The 14,262-nt window shown below is 42.8% G+C and overlaps 2 non-coding genes across 2 annotated transcripts; both read left to right on the plus strand.

Moving 5' to 3' along the window:
• Positions 1-7,295: 7,295 nt before the first annotated feature.
• On the plus strand, positions 7,296-7,369 carry trnan-guu (transfer RNA asparagine (anticodon GUU)). The gene has a single exon. It is a non-coding gene; the product is annotated as a tRNA-Asn (tRNA).
• Positions 7,370-10,760: 3,391 nt separating this feature from the next.
• Positions 10,761-10,834, plus strand: trnan-guu (transfer RNA asparagine (anticodon GUU)). The gene has a single exon. It is a non-coding gene; the product is annotated as a tRNA-Asn (tRNA).
• Positions 10,835-14,262: the final 3,428 nt, after the last annotated feature.

Below are 14,262 nucleotides of genomic sequence, written 5' to 3' on the forward strand. Positions count from 1 at the left end.
AGGGGGAGTCAAAACAGGTCAAAATATTTGAACCATGAATAGATTTTACTGGTGTTAAAAGATGATTTTCCCTGTTTAGTGTCACGACAGCTGGAATGTACATCAGCATATGAATTAGTGTCTAACAGGAGGACTCCACTCTGGACGCAGCAGAGGACATCTTGAGAAAGTGGAGCCAAAGAGAGTAAAACCACCAAGCTGCTTAAAGCTGCTTGATCTGACTGCTCAGGTGTTTTTTGTGTGTTTGACCCATCAAACTCACCTCCATCCTCTTACACATGAGGAAACTCTGGTGCTCTGCTGCATTTCTCAATAGAAATTAAATATATGTATACATGTGATTTTGTTTAAAAAGTTAGATAACGTATGTGTGGAACACTTTAACTGCAGGAGTATTTGTTGGAATGAAACGATGCAAAAAGTTCAATAAACTTTTAGTAAATTGTTGCTCGTGTTCTTTAGCCTCATCAGAGCCATGTTTCCTCTTGCCTGGGGAAGGATTAAAGATCTTGGACTTTCTACATAAAGACAATGGAACAAAGAGTAGATTTTATTCAGCAATCTGACAACATCATTTAAAACAAAAAGTACTCTTCAACAGAACAGAAAGATCAGCATCAACACCTAAACTCATTCAGCAGTGTGGTGAAAACAGAAAAATACTGAAACTTCTCTGTTTAAAGGAGAAACTTTCAGCTGTGGGGCAAGATTTCCCTGCAGGCTCCTGATTTTCTCTTTGTTCGCTCAGTCTGTTGTTTTCTGTCCTCACTTTAGTCAACACAGTCGGACAGTAAAAGCTCATTCTCTCTCTTTATCTGGTGTTTACATCACTGTGTCGACAGCACAGTTACACATGTATGCTGTTAAGTCAACGTTGACTTTTTATGCTGTTTCACATGTTCTGCTTTGAACATAAAATCTGACATCATGGAGCTTTTATCATTAGCATCAAATATTTAAAAGAACGTTGTTGGACATAAAAACACATTTCTCATTTTTAACAGACTTCAATAAATTCAAATTGTAAGAATATGTGTGTCAGATAGGAATAACGGGATCACACTCCTCAGCCTCCCTGGTAAGGTCTATTCGGGGGTACTGGAGAGGAGGAACCACATTTTCACAGATTTCTGTGTAATGGTTTGTTATAAAAGAAGAGTCCACAAAGCCTGAGTAGCAGACCTGTGCTTCATCTTGACTTGAGGCATTTCAGGAGAAACTGTCTTGCAATTATAACCCCAGGGAGCCTCCCGCAGAATGAATCTGGTTTTAATTATTGTCAAAACTGGTAAACTTTCTTTCACTTTAGTCTCATGGCATATTAATAACCATTTGAATGATAGAGGATCAATGTAAATAACTATAATGATTTAATTTAATATTACTCCTCCGCATTTGACCCATCCAGGTTGGGACCTGTTGAACACACACATCCACAGGGTCACACACTCATGGAGACAGATGCCATACACTGGAGCGGTGGGGCAGCCAATTACAGCGCCCGGGGAGCATGGGGGGTACGGAGCCTTCTTCAAGGGCCGTGGAGGTGGACTTCCAGTGAGTACTGATATTTCCTCACTCTTGTGTTTTGGAGTGACTGAGGGCTTGTTCCACCACCAGAGTTTAAGGTCTGTCACTTGACCCGGTTGGAGAGTGAGATGATCCAGAGGCTGTGGGATCCTTGGAGGAGACTTTGGGCTGGGTTACCTATTTTATGACAATAAATCTAGTAAAATACCGGTTAGACTCCTGTTTTTTTAAGTCTGCTCAAACCTGGTTTTGATTAAGAACCTGTACGTATCTTTAGAGTCTTGGGCTCTCAAACCTAGGTGGCGTTGTCAACCTCTTTTAATCACTATATCTTTAGAGTTTATAAACATATGAATATAATTTATTTATAAGGCCCACAACCTCCACCAAAGCAGTACGACAGACAAACTGTGGAGCTCCTTTAGTGACAGGTTGTTCTATATAAAACGTGTTACGAAGACGTATCACAAGGCATTTACAATGAATACTGGGCCCGATGCTCCCTCTGACAGGCCACAAAAACTTCAGTAACTTCTAATTCACTGTGCACTTCACTCATGTGAGTATAGGAAAGAACTTATTTTGGAGGCACCGATCGTGAAATTGTGGGCCGATTCCAATGTTAGAAATTATCAGATTTTAAACAAATTAACATCAGTGAAATAATTATATATATATATGTATATGGAAAGGTTAGTATATCAGCCCCTCATCATACTATCCTTGAATGAGCTCAAATTCTTTGAAAAAGGTTTTTTAACCGACCTCTACTATAACCTTTCACATCAGAAAAATCCTTTGTGTGAAAAATAACAGTTTCAAAAGCCCCAAATCAATGACTTTTCAGTACTTAACTGACCAAACAAGATGTTCTTGTGAAAAATGAAGCATCTGCTATAGAGTTAGTCTGCCACCTACTGGATATTTGCTGAACTTGCAGCTGCAGGCTTGTCCTGTCAGTTTTATTTACCAAGCTCCTAATCAAAACAAGTTTTATCTCTAAGAGTCCATCTCCAAGTCCATCCATCCATTTTCTATACCCACTTAACCTGTCAGTAGGGTCACGGGGGGGCTGGAGCCTATCTCAGCAGTCATCGGGCGAGAGGGAATTCATTTAAATTCAATTCAGTTTTATTTATATAGCGCCAAATTACAACAAATGTCATCTCAAGGAACTTAATTAACATAGTCCAATTCAAGCCAACTGGAAATCAATTCATTGTAATCATAATCCAATGAAATCCAATTAATTAATTTTAAAACAATCCAATTCATTCACGTAGAGCCAATTCAAAAACAATATCCTAGCTAAGGAAACCAACAGATTGCACCGAAACTTGTCTTCAGTCCAATCTCCAGTCCTGAGCGTGCCTGTGGCGACTGTGGAAAGGAACGACTCCCTTTTAACAGGAAGAAACCTCTGACAGAACCAGACTCAGGAAGGGTGGCCATCCGCCTCGACCAGCTGGGGTTTGAGAGGACAGAAAAGAGGGGGGAAAAACACCATAACACCATTCAAAGGATACCTGTTGGAATAGGGAAACACAGGGGAGAGAGTGTCTATAAGCTTTATCAAAAAGGAAAGATATAGGCAGAAATAGTCCAATTAAAGCCTATATTAATACATTAATATTAAAATCGAATCAAATTCATAATTACACAGATTAGAGCAATTTATACAATGCCAGTTCAAAAAAGTTGCCCCAGCTAAGGAAGCCAACAAATTAAATAAAAACATTTTGACCCAGTCTCCCATCCTCAGCATACATGAGGCGACTGTCGAAAGAAGAAAAAAAACCTCAGGAAAGGACAGAAAAGAGGGGACAAGTACCTCAATACCTGGCCTGGGATAAGATAAACCCAAATTGGAGACAATTATAACTTGTGGAAAAGGATAGTAAAGAGATTAGTGAAGAAAGGTGCATCATGGGGATAGGAGATCCCTTAGTAGTTTAGGCCTATAGCAGATTAACTATGGGTGGGATGTTTCAGGGTCACCTGAGCCATCCCTAACTATAAGCTTTATCAATAAAGAAGGGTTTAATCCTCATCTTGAAGGTAGGGAGAGTGTCTTCTTCCCTAACAGATACTGGCAGCTGGTCCCATAGAGAGGGGCCTGATAACTGAAGGCTCTGCCTCCCATTCTACTTTTAGAAACTCTGGGAACCACAAGTAAACCTGTAGTCTGAGAGCAAAGTGCTCTGTTGGGAAAATATCAAACTATGTCATCTTTAAGATATGATGGAGCTTGGTCATTAGAGTGTGAAGAGAAGAATTTTAGATTTTATTCTGAATTTAACAGCGAGCCAATGAAGAGAAGCTAAAACTGGAGAAACATGATCTCTCCTGTTAGTTCTCATCAGATCTCTGGCTGCAGCATTGTGGATCAGCTGGAGGCTTTTCAGAGAATTTGTGGGACAGCCCACTAATAAAGAATTACAGTAGTCCAATCTTGAAGTAACAAATGCATGGAGCAGTTTTTCTGCATCACTCTGAGACAGGATGTTTCTAGTTTTGACAATACCACGAAGGTGAAAGAAAGCAGTCCTAGAAACCTGTTTTATATGTGCGTCAAAGGACAGATCCTGGTCAAAAATAAGTCCAACGTTCCTCACTGTAGTACCAGAAGCCAAATGTCATCTAGAGCAACTGTTTGATCCTGAAGCACTCAGGCCCAGAGGCAACAACTTCAGTTTTGTTTGAATTAAGACCAACTCTTTATTTGGGTATCATCAGCATAGCAATGAAAATGTATGCAGTGCTGTCTAACAAGTTTACCTAGTAAAAGAGAAATTCTGATGAAGGAAACAAGTTGGGGGGATATGCAAAGGAAAAATGTACAAAGATAAATACAAATATATGAGGTAAAGATACTAACAGAATAATATGAATGTGATCAGGGGGCCCAAAAAATACTGAGGTCATGAGTCAGAACTCCTAGGCGGGTTCAGGGGCATGCTTCCCTGGAAATCTTTTTAATTCTGTTATTTAAATCTGGTCACTCTTAAGGAGCAAAAGCAACATAATGACTTGTAGGCCTATTTTGTTTTGTTTGTTATCAGAGAACATCACCCTCATCCTAAATGATTTGCAAATGAGTAAAACTGGAGAATGAATTTCATCAAGTCATGAATTAGGAATAAAAAGGAATGAATTGTCCTGGGACAGAGGGATAATATACTGTATACAAATGCTTCATATTTCCTTCAGTATTTAAAATAGATACCCAAACCCTATTACACTATCATGTTGATGATAGTGCCTAATCTGTGAATCTTACACAATACTTCAATTATCATGCATTAAACAGCTGACTTTTAAAACGTATACAGGTCTGGCATAGTCTCTTCCTTTTATAGTATCTGCTCTCCCTCTATCTCTGCTCCTCTTCTTGCTGCTTGGCCCAAAGATGAGCTTGGTTTGGCTCAGCCTTTTCCTCCCTATCCTGTTTTCCCTTTAGTGAAGAATATAAACACAGTCAGATACTAAACTGATAGAAATGAAAACAACACACCATTTCAACATCATGTTTTCAGATGTGACAGAAATCTTAAAAAACCCTGAGGGCGGTGCAGAGCTTTTGAAATTTGAGGTAAAAATGGGGCATTCTGAGGCTCTTTGAAGGACCATTATGGTGACTCATGAAGTAAGGGCAAGTTACCACAGAAAATGATTTAAATCAACACTGAATAAACGTTTAATTTTCAATCGAAGACGTCGCTGACATTTCAGTCGCAAAATGAATGTTGACTCAACCGGTGGAAATTTAACCAAAATGAAACTTTGATATGATGTGTCCTTCCTATCTGAGTAGTATGCTGGGCTGCAATAAAAATATCTCCACATTAAAATGCATTTTTTTCTCAAAGTCATCTGCCACTTAAACTGCTCTCCACCTACATTTTTAGCTTGATGTGCTCCTCTTGCAGTGACTGGTGAGACTGACTGACTCACTCACGGTAACAACATCAAAGTTCCACTTGTGTGTGGTAGTTACCATATAGACAGTGCAGGTTGTTGATGACGCGCAGCACGTATGCCCAAACTGGGCCACTGTTTTATTAAACAGCGCTACTCTTGGCTCTTCAAATATAAAATCACCACAATTTAAGCAATTTTTTTTTTATTTAAAAAATACAGAGGACACGGTGAATTGCAGAGCAACGTGTTCCCTCGACCCACAACTTTGAATGCTCAACGACGTCTCCTCTCACAGGGAGAAGATGATCTGCAACATCCTGCTGCTCATCATCCTCACTTCATGTGTCTGTGGTTAGTTTCCAGCTTTACTTTATCAAGTCCAAATACTTTGATCATCTTCTGTGTTTGCTTAGATAATGCAGATTATTGCTGTCACATGTGAAAGAGTGTCTGCTCCTCTCTTTCCCTCTCTGTCTCCTCAGCAGCAACATTTGAAGTGAATGTGCCACAGAGCTCCTATCAGGCAGAGGAGGAGCACAACATCACTCTGGAGTGGATGTTCACATCCAAAGCTGACAGCTCCTGGAGCTCCCTGTATATCATCTGGAACCTGATAACTGATCACAGAGTCTTATTCCTGTATCATGTTCATGAAGGTGTTGAGGTGTCAGAGTCTCAGGATGAACAGTTTGCAGGACGAGTCCAGAGTGACAAAGACGCCCTCAGAGAAGGACGAATCAGACTTCATGTGTCCAGGCTCAGGACTGAGGACTCTGGTCTGTATGTGTGTGAAGTGAAGACTGATTGTGGCTTCAGCTTTGGAAGATGTCGACTCAGCATCACTGGTGAGTTCACATCGTGGATTTAATCTCCTTAAGATTTTTACTGCTGGTTCTTGTTCATTTGGAGTTTTTTCCTGCTGAGAGTTAACATGAGATTTAAAGCTCAGATGTTCCAGTAGTTAGCCATGAAGAACCACTACAGAACTAACACAGTTTATCCAGCTCAGAGTTTAAAGTAGCTGAGAACCAACTGTCTCTGTTTGTGTTGTTGTGTTGTTCATATAGACTCATACATATGAACAGTATCCACAACATTTTATTCTGTCAGCTGTTAACACAAAATCCAAAACTCAAAGCAAATGAAGAGAAAACAGACAAAATGCAGCAGAACAACAGTTTCTCTGACAGCAGATGAAGAATTACTAACAGCTACTAATGATGAGGGAAATGTTTTCTATTTCCATGAATCACCTTCATGTTTTGTCCTTTACAGCAGCTGCTGATCACTCCCAACCTCAGAGACCGACTGAGAGTCCACAGCCAGACATTTCAGGAGGGATCAGACTCTACGCTGCAATGGAAGTAATAGGAGTAGTAGTACATGCAGTAGCTCTGCTGGTTATACTCACTTGTCTTTGTTTAACATAATCCAATAACAGGAGGGCAAACTTCAGTAGTTATTTAACAGAACCCTGAAGCTCCATGAGGCTGCTTTTCCTGCACATCCAGACTGACCTCTGACCTTTTCACCTCTCAGACTGTCTTCATGTACTGAGACAAACAAACTGGATGAAAGATAGAGAGGACCAACATCTGAATAGAGACTAAGAGGACTCTGTAAAGTATTCTGCAAATATAATCACAGAAGAAGAGAAAAAGGCACCATCATCAGTGCCTGAGAGGCTGCGGCAGGAAAAACTCCAGCAGCTTAATAGTCAGTCCAGTAGATGGCAGTAATGCTCCTCACACAGCTGGAAGCCATGAACGGAAATGGTCTCTGTGGTGATAACAATTCGGCGATATGTTTTCATATTATGCATTGTTACTTAAGCTGCTGACAGAGTCTCTGTGGCGCAATCGGCCAGCGCGTTCGGCTGTTAATCGAAAGGTTGGTGGTTCGAGCCCACCCAGGGACGAGTGTGTTTACCGACAGATCGTTGCTAACTCAGACATACTGCTGCCATGTCTTCAGAACATTGTCTGCGTATATATCTCTTTCTACGGGCTGCGGCCTCGTCCTTCGCAACCAAACTAAACATTTTTGCTATCAGCAACCAGTTGTATGTTTGGTAGCAAATCCAAAGCCGCCGGGGTAACGTGTCCCACTGTACCCACAACCTATCAGGGTCTGTGGTTAGAGTGGGTCCTCCAATAACTTCCATTCCTAATCTCGCCGCTCCGTACCCCCCATGCTCCCCGGGCGCTGGAAGTGGCTGCCCCACCGCTCCAGTGTATGGCATCTGTCTCCATGAGTGTGTCACCCCGTGCATGTGTGTGTTCAACAGGTGCCAACCTGGATGAGTCAGATGTGGAGAGTCATTTCGTGTGACTACATGACAATAAAGTAATCTTAATAAAGTCATCTTAGTTACTTACATTGATTCTTTACCATTCAAATGGTTATTAGTATGCCATGAGAGACTAAGAGGGAAAAAGTGCTTTTTTGATATTTTAATGATAATTTAAGTATTGCGGTTGAAAGAAACATACTGCAACAATTTTTTTTTCAAAAACATTGTTTATTTATTTTTTCTGGACTGTCCCTTGTGGTGGACATCGGGTCTTGTTTGATATAAAATGTAATGATGTAATGTTTTAATACCGAATTCATTTTCATGTGGATTTCTTTTCAAAAATCTTCTTATTTCATAAACATTAAAATAGATGAAGACATCTGAATGATCTGGCTATTTTACATGAGGGAGGAAATCAGAGCATTTCTGTCTGACCTATACTATCGCAATTTCTCACTGTCAACTCTTCAAACTACCAAACAGGGTTAGTTAAACATGGCACCAAAATAAACACATATTTACTGGAATATCCTTACTGGTACTCCCCACAATAAACATTTGAACAAGAATTTAAACTTAGCAGAACACCCAACAATGTTTGAATACTCAAATTTACGGCATCACACACAGCTCCAAATCACAGCGTATCATGAATGGTACAACAGGAAACAGTTTTTGGCCTTTGAAACACACAGAAACATGTTATGCTCGATGCACTTGACAGATGTTTTCCCTTTGTATCTCTCTCTTCTGCACCGTGATGAATGAGCAGCCTCCTCCATCTTTGGCAAATGGACTGCCCCGTATTTTTGGACATTGGCATTGGGCTGAGGTTCAACAGGCCTCCTCTTCTTTGTTGGAATGTACTCTTCATCAGTACTCATCTCTTCATCGTCACTGGCCACATTGTCAGCCTTGTGATCTCCCTGTGCCTGAGCAATCATCTCCTCAGCCAGCAGCAGCTTGAAGTCGAAATACTGCAGCCTCTCTTTCTCTGGTTTTCCAGAGACTTGGTGGTCTGACCTGTACTCGATCCAGCTGCCAGGTCAACAAAATGCAGGACTGTATGGATCCATTTTCTTGTGCGGCTTGACATAGGATAGAAGCTGATCATGCGGTCGCACAAATCGTAGCCGCCCATGTTTTTGTTGTATTCAGCTTCAACAGCTGGTCGAGGCACAGTAACATGGAGCTTCTCTTTTGCTGACCATCTCATGCAACTGTCCTGGGGCTCTATCCCACGGACAGTGGAGGCCATCAAGACTGCCTTGTTATCCTGCCACTTTGTCACGGCAACCTCAGATGGTTTTTTAACAACCATTTCAGATTTACCTCTTCCTTATTTTTTGTTGTTTCGTTTGGGGTCATCTGACATCTTTGATTTGCATGGTGCAGAGATTCAATTCTTCATAACGGTCCCCGTACCCAGGAGACCATTTGTTTTCAAGCTATCCTGTAGCTTGATGGAGGTGAAATACCTGTCAAAATACAGGTGTGTTCCTGTTGAAAGAGGCTGTGCCAACCTGGAGACTGCATTCCCTCTGATTCCAAGTTGTTGGTCAACAGTGAACGTATTCTTGCCTTTGTACACTTCAAACTCCAGTACCAGACCATTGGGACTGGCAAGGAGAAATACTTTCAGTCCTGTGGGGTTTGGTTTTCCGGGCAAAAACTGTCGTACAGGACACCGGCCTGTGAATGGAATTATCTGCTCATCTACAAATGCCTTCCCTGGCCTAGGCAGATTAAACAGACACTCTGTTTAAGAGAGGTCTCACCTTCCAGAGGGGATCACGCTTCTTCTCCTCATCAGAGACGTCAAGATCATTTGTGACTTTGATGGACTGCCTGATCTTGAAGAATTTGTCTCGACTCATTGCATCAGCTATAACTGGGACCCTTGTCTTTGCCGCCCAGTACATCCGGATCCTAGGGTATCCGAGGCATGCCATGTACATAGACATGCCAAAGAAGGTTTTCAGCTCCTCTGGTGTGGTTTTTAGACTTCCTCCAGTGATCAACACCTCCCGATTGTTTGTTCGTTCTGACATTTCTTTAAAAACTTGGTCATCGATGTGCTGTTGGAAGTAGTCAGAGGGCTTCCAGTTCTGATGGATGTGTCCAGTGTTGTCATTAGAATTACTGTCTTCCACAATAGGGTTGAAACTTAAGTGATAAAGAAAGGAGAGGTATAAGTTCAATGCTCTTTCAGCAGATGTATTATTGAATATTTAAATCAATATGGTCAGTAGTTTGCCATATCAAGTTTTTAACTGATTGTGCACTGTGCCTGTGTGTGTGTTAGAACAAGAGTGTGAACTAAAACTGCTCTCATTTCCATTGCTACACACTGTAATAAACTTCAAAACACAATGGGTGTTTCTAGGCTCAGGCTCAGGCTCAGGCTCAGGCTCCTCAACAGCTGCAGTATCCTCCTCTGAACTTTCATCTTCCTCCTCTCTCTGGGCCTCATCCATCTCATCAAATCTGAATCTCCCTCCACAACTCTTAGCAAAATCTTCTCTGCCTCACTTAGCCCTCTGCTCCCTGATGTATTAAAAATGGGGGTTAGTAAGTCCTGATGTCCACTACAAAGGACATTACATAGAAGTTATGTTTTGAAAGGGTTAAAAATACTGTGTCTTCATAAAAATGTTACTAAATTGAAGTAAAGACTTTGATATTAAAGAAAAAATAGATTTTTAACAATAGAAACATGATATCTGCAAAACATTGTCAACTAACCTCTCTTGTTGCTGTAAAACGTGGACGTTGAAATTCCCGCCATTTTCAAAAGACAGTGCATGTGATGTGTTGGCCACATCCCCACAACTGGGGCATCAAGACAGAGCCCAGGATGTCCTCTGAGAGGGACAGTAGGACTCACATAGATTTTATAAGTTATGCCTGACTTAGAGGTCTCAGACTCATGTCCTGCACAGAGGACAAAAATGAATTGCCGGGTCTCGGGAGGATAATGATTTTCAGACACAATTATTACACTGTCCATCGAGTCTCTGTGGCGCAATCGGCCAGCGCCTTCGGCTGTTAACCGAAAGGTTGGTGGTTCGAGCCAACCCAGGGACGAGTGTGTTTACCAACAGATCGTTGGTAACTCAGACATACTGCTGCCATGTCTTCAGAACAAGGTCTGCGTATATATCTCTTTCTACGGGCTCCGGCCCCGTCCTTTACAACCGAGTAGGAAATTTTTTCTATCGACTGCTAAGCAACCAGTTGTATGTTTGGTAGCAAATCCAAAGCCGCCGGTGTAACGTGTCCCACTGTACCCACAACCTATCAGCCTCTGTGGTTAGAGTGGGTCCTCCAATAACTTCCATTCCTAATCTCGCCGCTCCGTACCCCCCATGCTCCCCGGGCGCTGTAATTGGCTGCCCCACCGCTCCAGTGTATGGCATCTGTCTCCATGACTGTGTCACCCCGTGCATGTGTGTGTTCAACAGGTGCCAACCTGGATGAGTCTGATGCGGAGAGTCATTTCGTGTGACTACATGACAATAAAGTAATCTTAATAAAGTCATCTTAGTTACTTACATTGATTCTTTATCATTCAAATGGTCATTAGTATTCCATGAGACTGTGTATATTACAGTGGTCTCTTGAAGTGAAATAAAGTTGAGCTGTTTTGACAATAAATAAATCAGATTTATTCTGCCCTTTCAGCATGCTCAGACCCCGACGGTTCTGGAAAGTGTCCAGGTGGGTCTGGTGGCCTATAGCGGGTGCAGTGATTCTTGTGGAACCAGAAGGGCTTACCTTCAACCTTCAAAGCAGTGGGAGTAGTGAGCACAACCTTAAAGGGTCCCTCCCTACGTGGTTCGTTCCACTGTCGCCTAAACACCCGTATGAACACCAGGTCACCAATTTGGACGTCACGAACGTCAAGGGGAATGTGTGTCTCGTCTTTGCCGTGGGCTTCTTTCACCTTTTGGAACACAAGTCTGTGGATTTGAGTTAATGCACGTAAATAATCTCCCAACTCACGTTCCAGCTGAGCCATGGCAGGCCTCTCCAGTGGTCCTCTAGTTTGTGGGAGAGGCATAGGACGCCCTGTAAGCATCTCATGAGGAGTTAGATGCGTTAGTCGGTTAGTTTGGGAGCGCATTGCCATCAATGCCAGGGGAAGTGCGTCTACCCATGTTAGTTTGCCATTGCAATCAGCCATGATTTTAGCTATTTTGGTTTTCAAGACACCATTGGCTCGCTCCACAGACCCCTGAGACTGTGGGTGATAAACACATCCATACTTCTGCTTGATACCCAGGATTTTAAACATTTCTTGTGTCACCTTTGAAACAAAATGCGGACCATTATCAGATGAGATGGTGTCTGGCATGCCAAACCTGGGAAACACCTCTCTACACAGAAATTTTGCTGCAGCCTTGTGATCAGCCTTGGAGGTGGGGCAGGCCTCGATCCACCTACTGAACCTGCAAACAACAACCAGCATGTATCTTTTTCCTTGTATCCGATCAATCATATCCACATAATCCATAACCAGATGTCGAAAAGGACCATCTGGCATGGGAATGTGAGCCAAAGGCTGGGTAAACATTTTGCGGACATTGTACTTTGGACAGTGAGGACACATGGCAAGTTCTCTATCAACCCTCGGTGTCATGTATGGCGACCACCACACAGCTTGCAGCTTTCTGATAACTTGGGCCCTAGAACAATGATCAGGTTCATGCATCTTTTTGATAGCAATAGGCAGCAGAGATAGTGGCAAAACAAAATGCCCGCAGAATCCCCGCCACAACCCCAGATGGGGGTGTGAAGTTCGAACAGCTCCCCTTTGAACCCACAGGCATTTTTCTGCTTCCGAGACCTTGTTTTGTGCTTCTATCAATGATGCTAGGTTTGTTATAGGTGCACAATCTTCCTCAAACAGAATTGGTCCCTGCACTACCTGTCCTGTCGCTTCTTTAGCTGCCTCGTCTGCCAAATTGTTGCCTACCGCAATGGGTGAGGTGTTGTTTTGATGTGCTGCACATTTAACTATGGCTAACGAGGTTGGAAGTTGTATGGCCTGTATTAGTTCGATCACTGCTTGTCCATGTGCCACAGGGGTGCCATCAGTACGCACAAACCCTCTTTGCTTCCAGATACTGGCGTTTATATGGCACACTCCATAGCCATATCCACTATCTGTGTAGATTGTTGCCCTTTTGTCAGCTGCTAATTTACAAGCTGCTGTCAGTGCTTTAATCTCAGCTAATTGGGCAGAACAAGGCTGGTCCAGACTCACTGATAGTAGTTTGGTGAAGGAGCCATCAGGATTAAGCTGGATGATTCCATACCCAGCCTTGTTCCCTGTCTCGCCCCTGACACATGAGCCATCAACGAACAAGGTCAGGTCAGACGGAATAGGGTGATTGAATAAATCATCCCTGACTTTCATGAAGGTGTCCGTCTCCTTGAGACAATCATGGGGCTCACCTTCTGTTGGCAATACCATTCTTGTGGCCGGGTTTATGGTAGTGCATCGCAGTACCGTCAAGTCAGGTCCTGAAAGCAGGATCTCATAACCCGTTCGTCGTGCTTGGGTTATCACAAAGCGTGGGCTTGTGAGCATTGCATGCAGCTGATGTGAAGTGTACAAGAATATTGGATGGCCCATAGTAATGACAGAGGCCTTCTTGTATGCAAAAGCGGCCGCTGCCAGTCCCTGGTAACAGGGTGGCAGCCCTTCTTCCACACCATCTAATTTTGTGCTGTAGTACGAAATTGGTTGTTTACCTGTGGGGGTTTCTTGCATCAATACTGCACATGCATACCCTTGCTTTTCTGCCACATACAGATGGAACGGTTTGCCATAGTCTGGATTGGCTAGAGCAGTCTGGAGATCATTTTTCAGCAGCTGGAAAGCCCCTTCTGCCTCATCAGTCCATTGCAGCTGGGTCGACTGTTGTCCTTGTCCCGCTGCACGGATCAAAGCTCTTAATGGTGCCGTTTTGAGAGCTTAATCACAAATCCAGGGCCTGCTGTAACCTGCCATACCAAGGAAAGACAACATGTGACCAACAGTTTTTAGGCGGTTTAGGCGTTTTACTGATGGCTTCAAGCTGGGACGGTGCAATTTGTCTTTTGTCCCCACTTAGCTGTCTGCCCAAATACTCAACCGTTGTTTGGCAGAACTGCAGCTTCTTCTTACTCACTTTGTGTCCTCCTTCCGCCAGAGCTGTCAATACAGCGATGGAATCTTTCTCGCACTGTTCTTTTGAGTCAGAGCAAATCAAAATGTCATCCACATACATTAAGGTGGTGGACTGTATGTCCAAGTGACTGAGATCATGTGCAAGAACGCGATTGAAGATGGAGGGAGAGTGTACAAATCCTTGTGGCAAGCGAGTGTAGGTGTATTGTTGACCCTTGAATGTGAATGCAAACAAATATTGGGAATCTGGATGCACTGGTACACTGAAGAATGCAGAGCACAGGTCTATCACCGTGAACCATTTTGTGCCTGGTGGTATGTTGGACAACAATGTGTG

This window comes from Leuresthes tenuis, unplaced genomic scaffold (assembly GCF_036924035.1).
Source record: "Leuresthes tenuis unplaced genomic scaffold, fLeuTen1.0.hap1 SCAF_17, whole genome shotgun sequence".
Classification (NCBI taxonomy): Eukaryota; Metazoa; Chordata; class Actinopteri; order Atheriniformes; family Atherinopsidae; genus Leuresthes; species Leuresthes tenuis.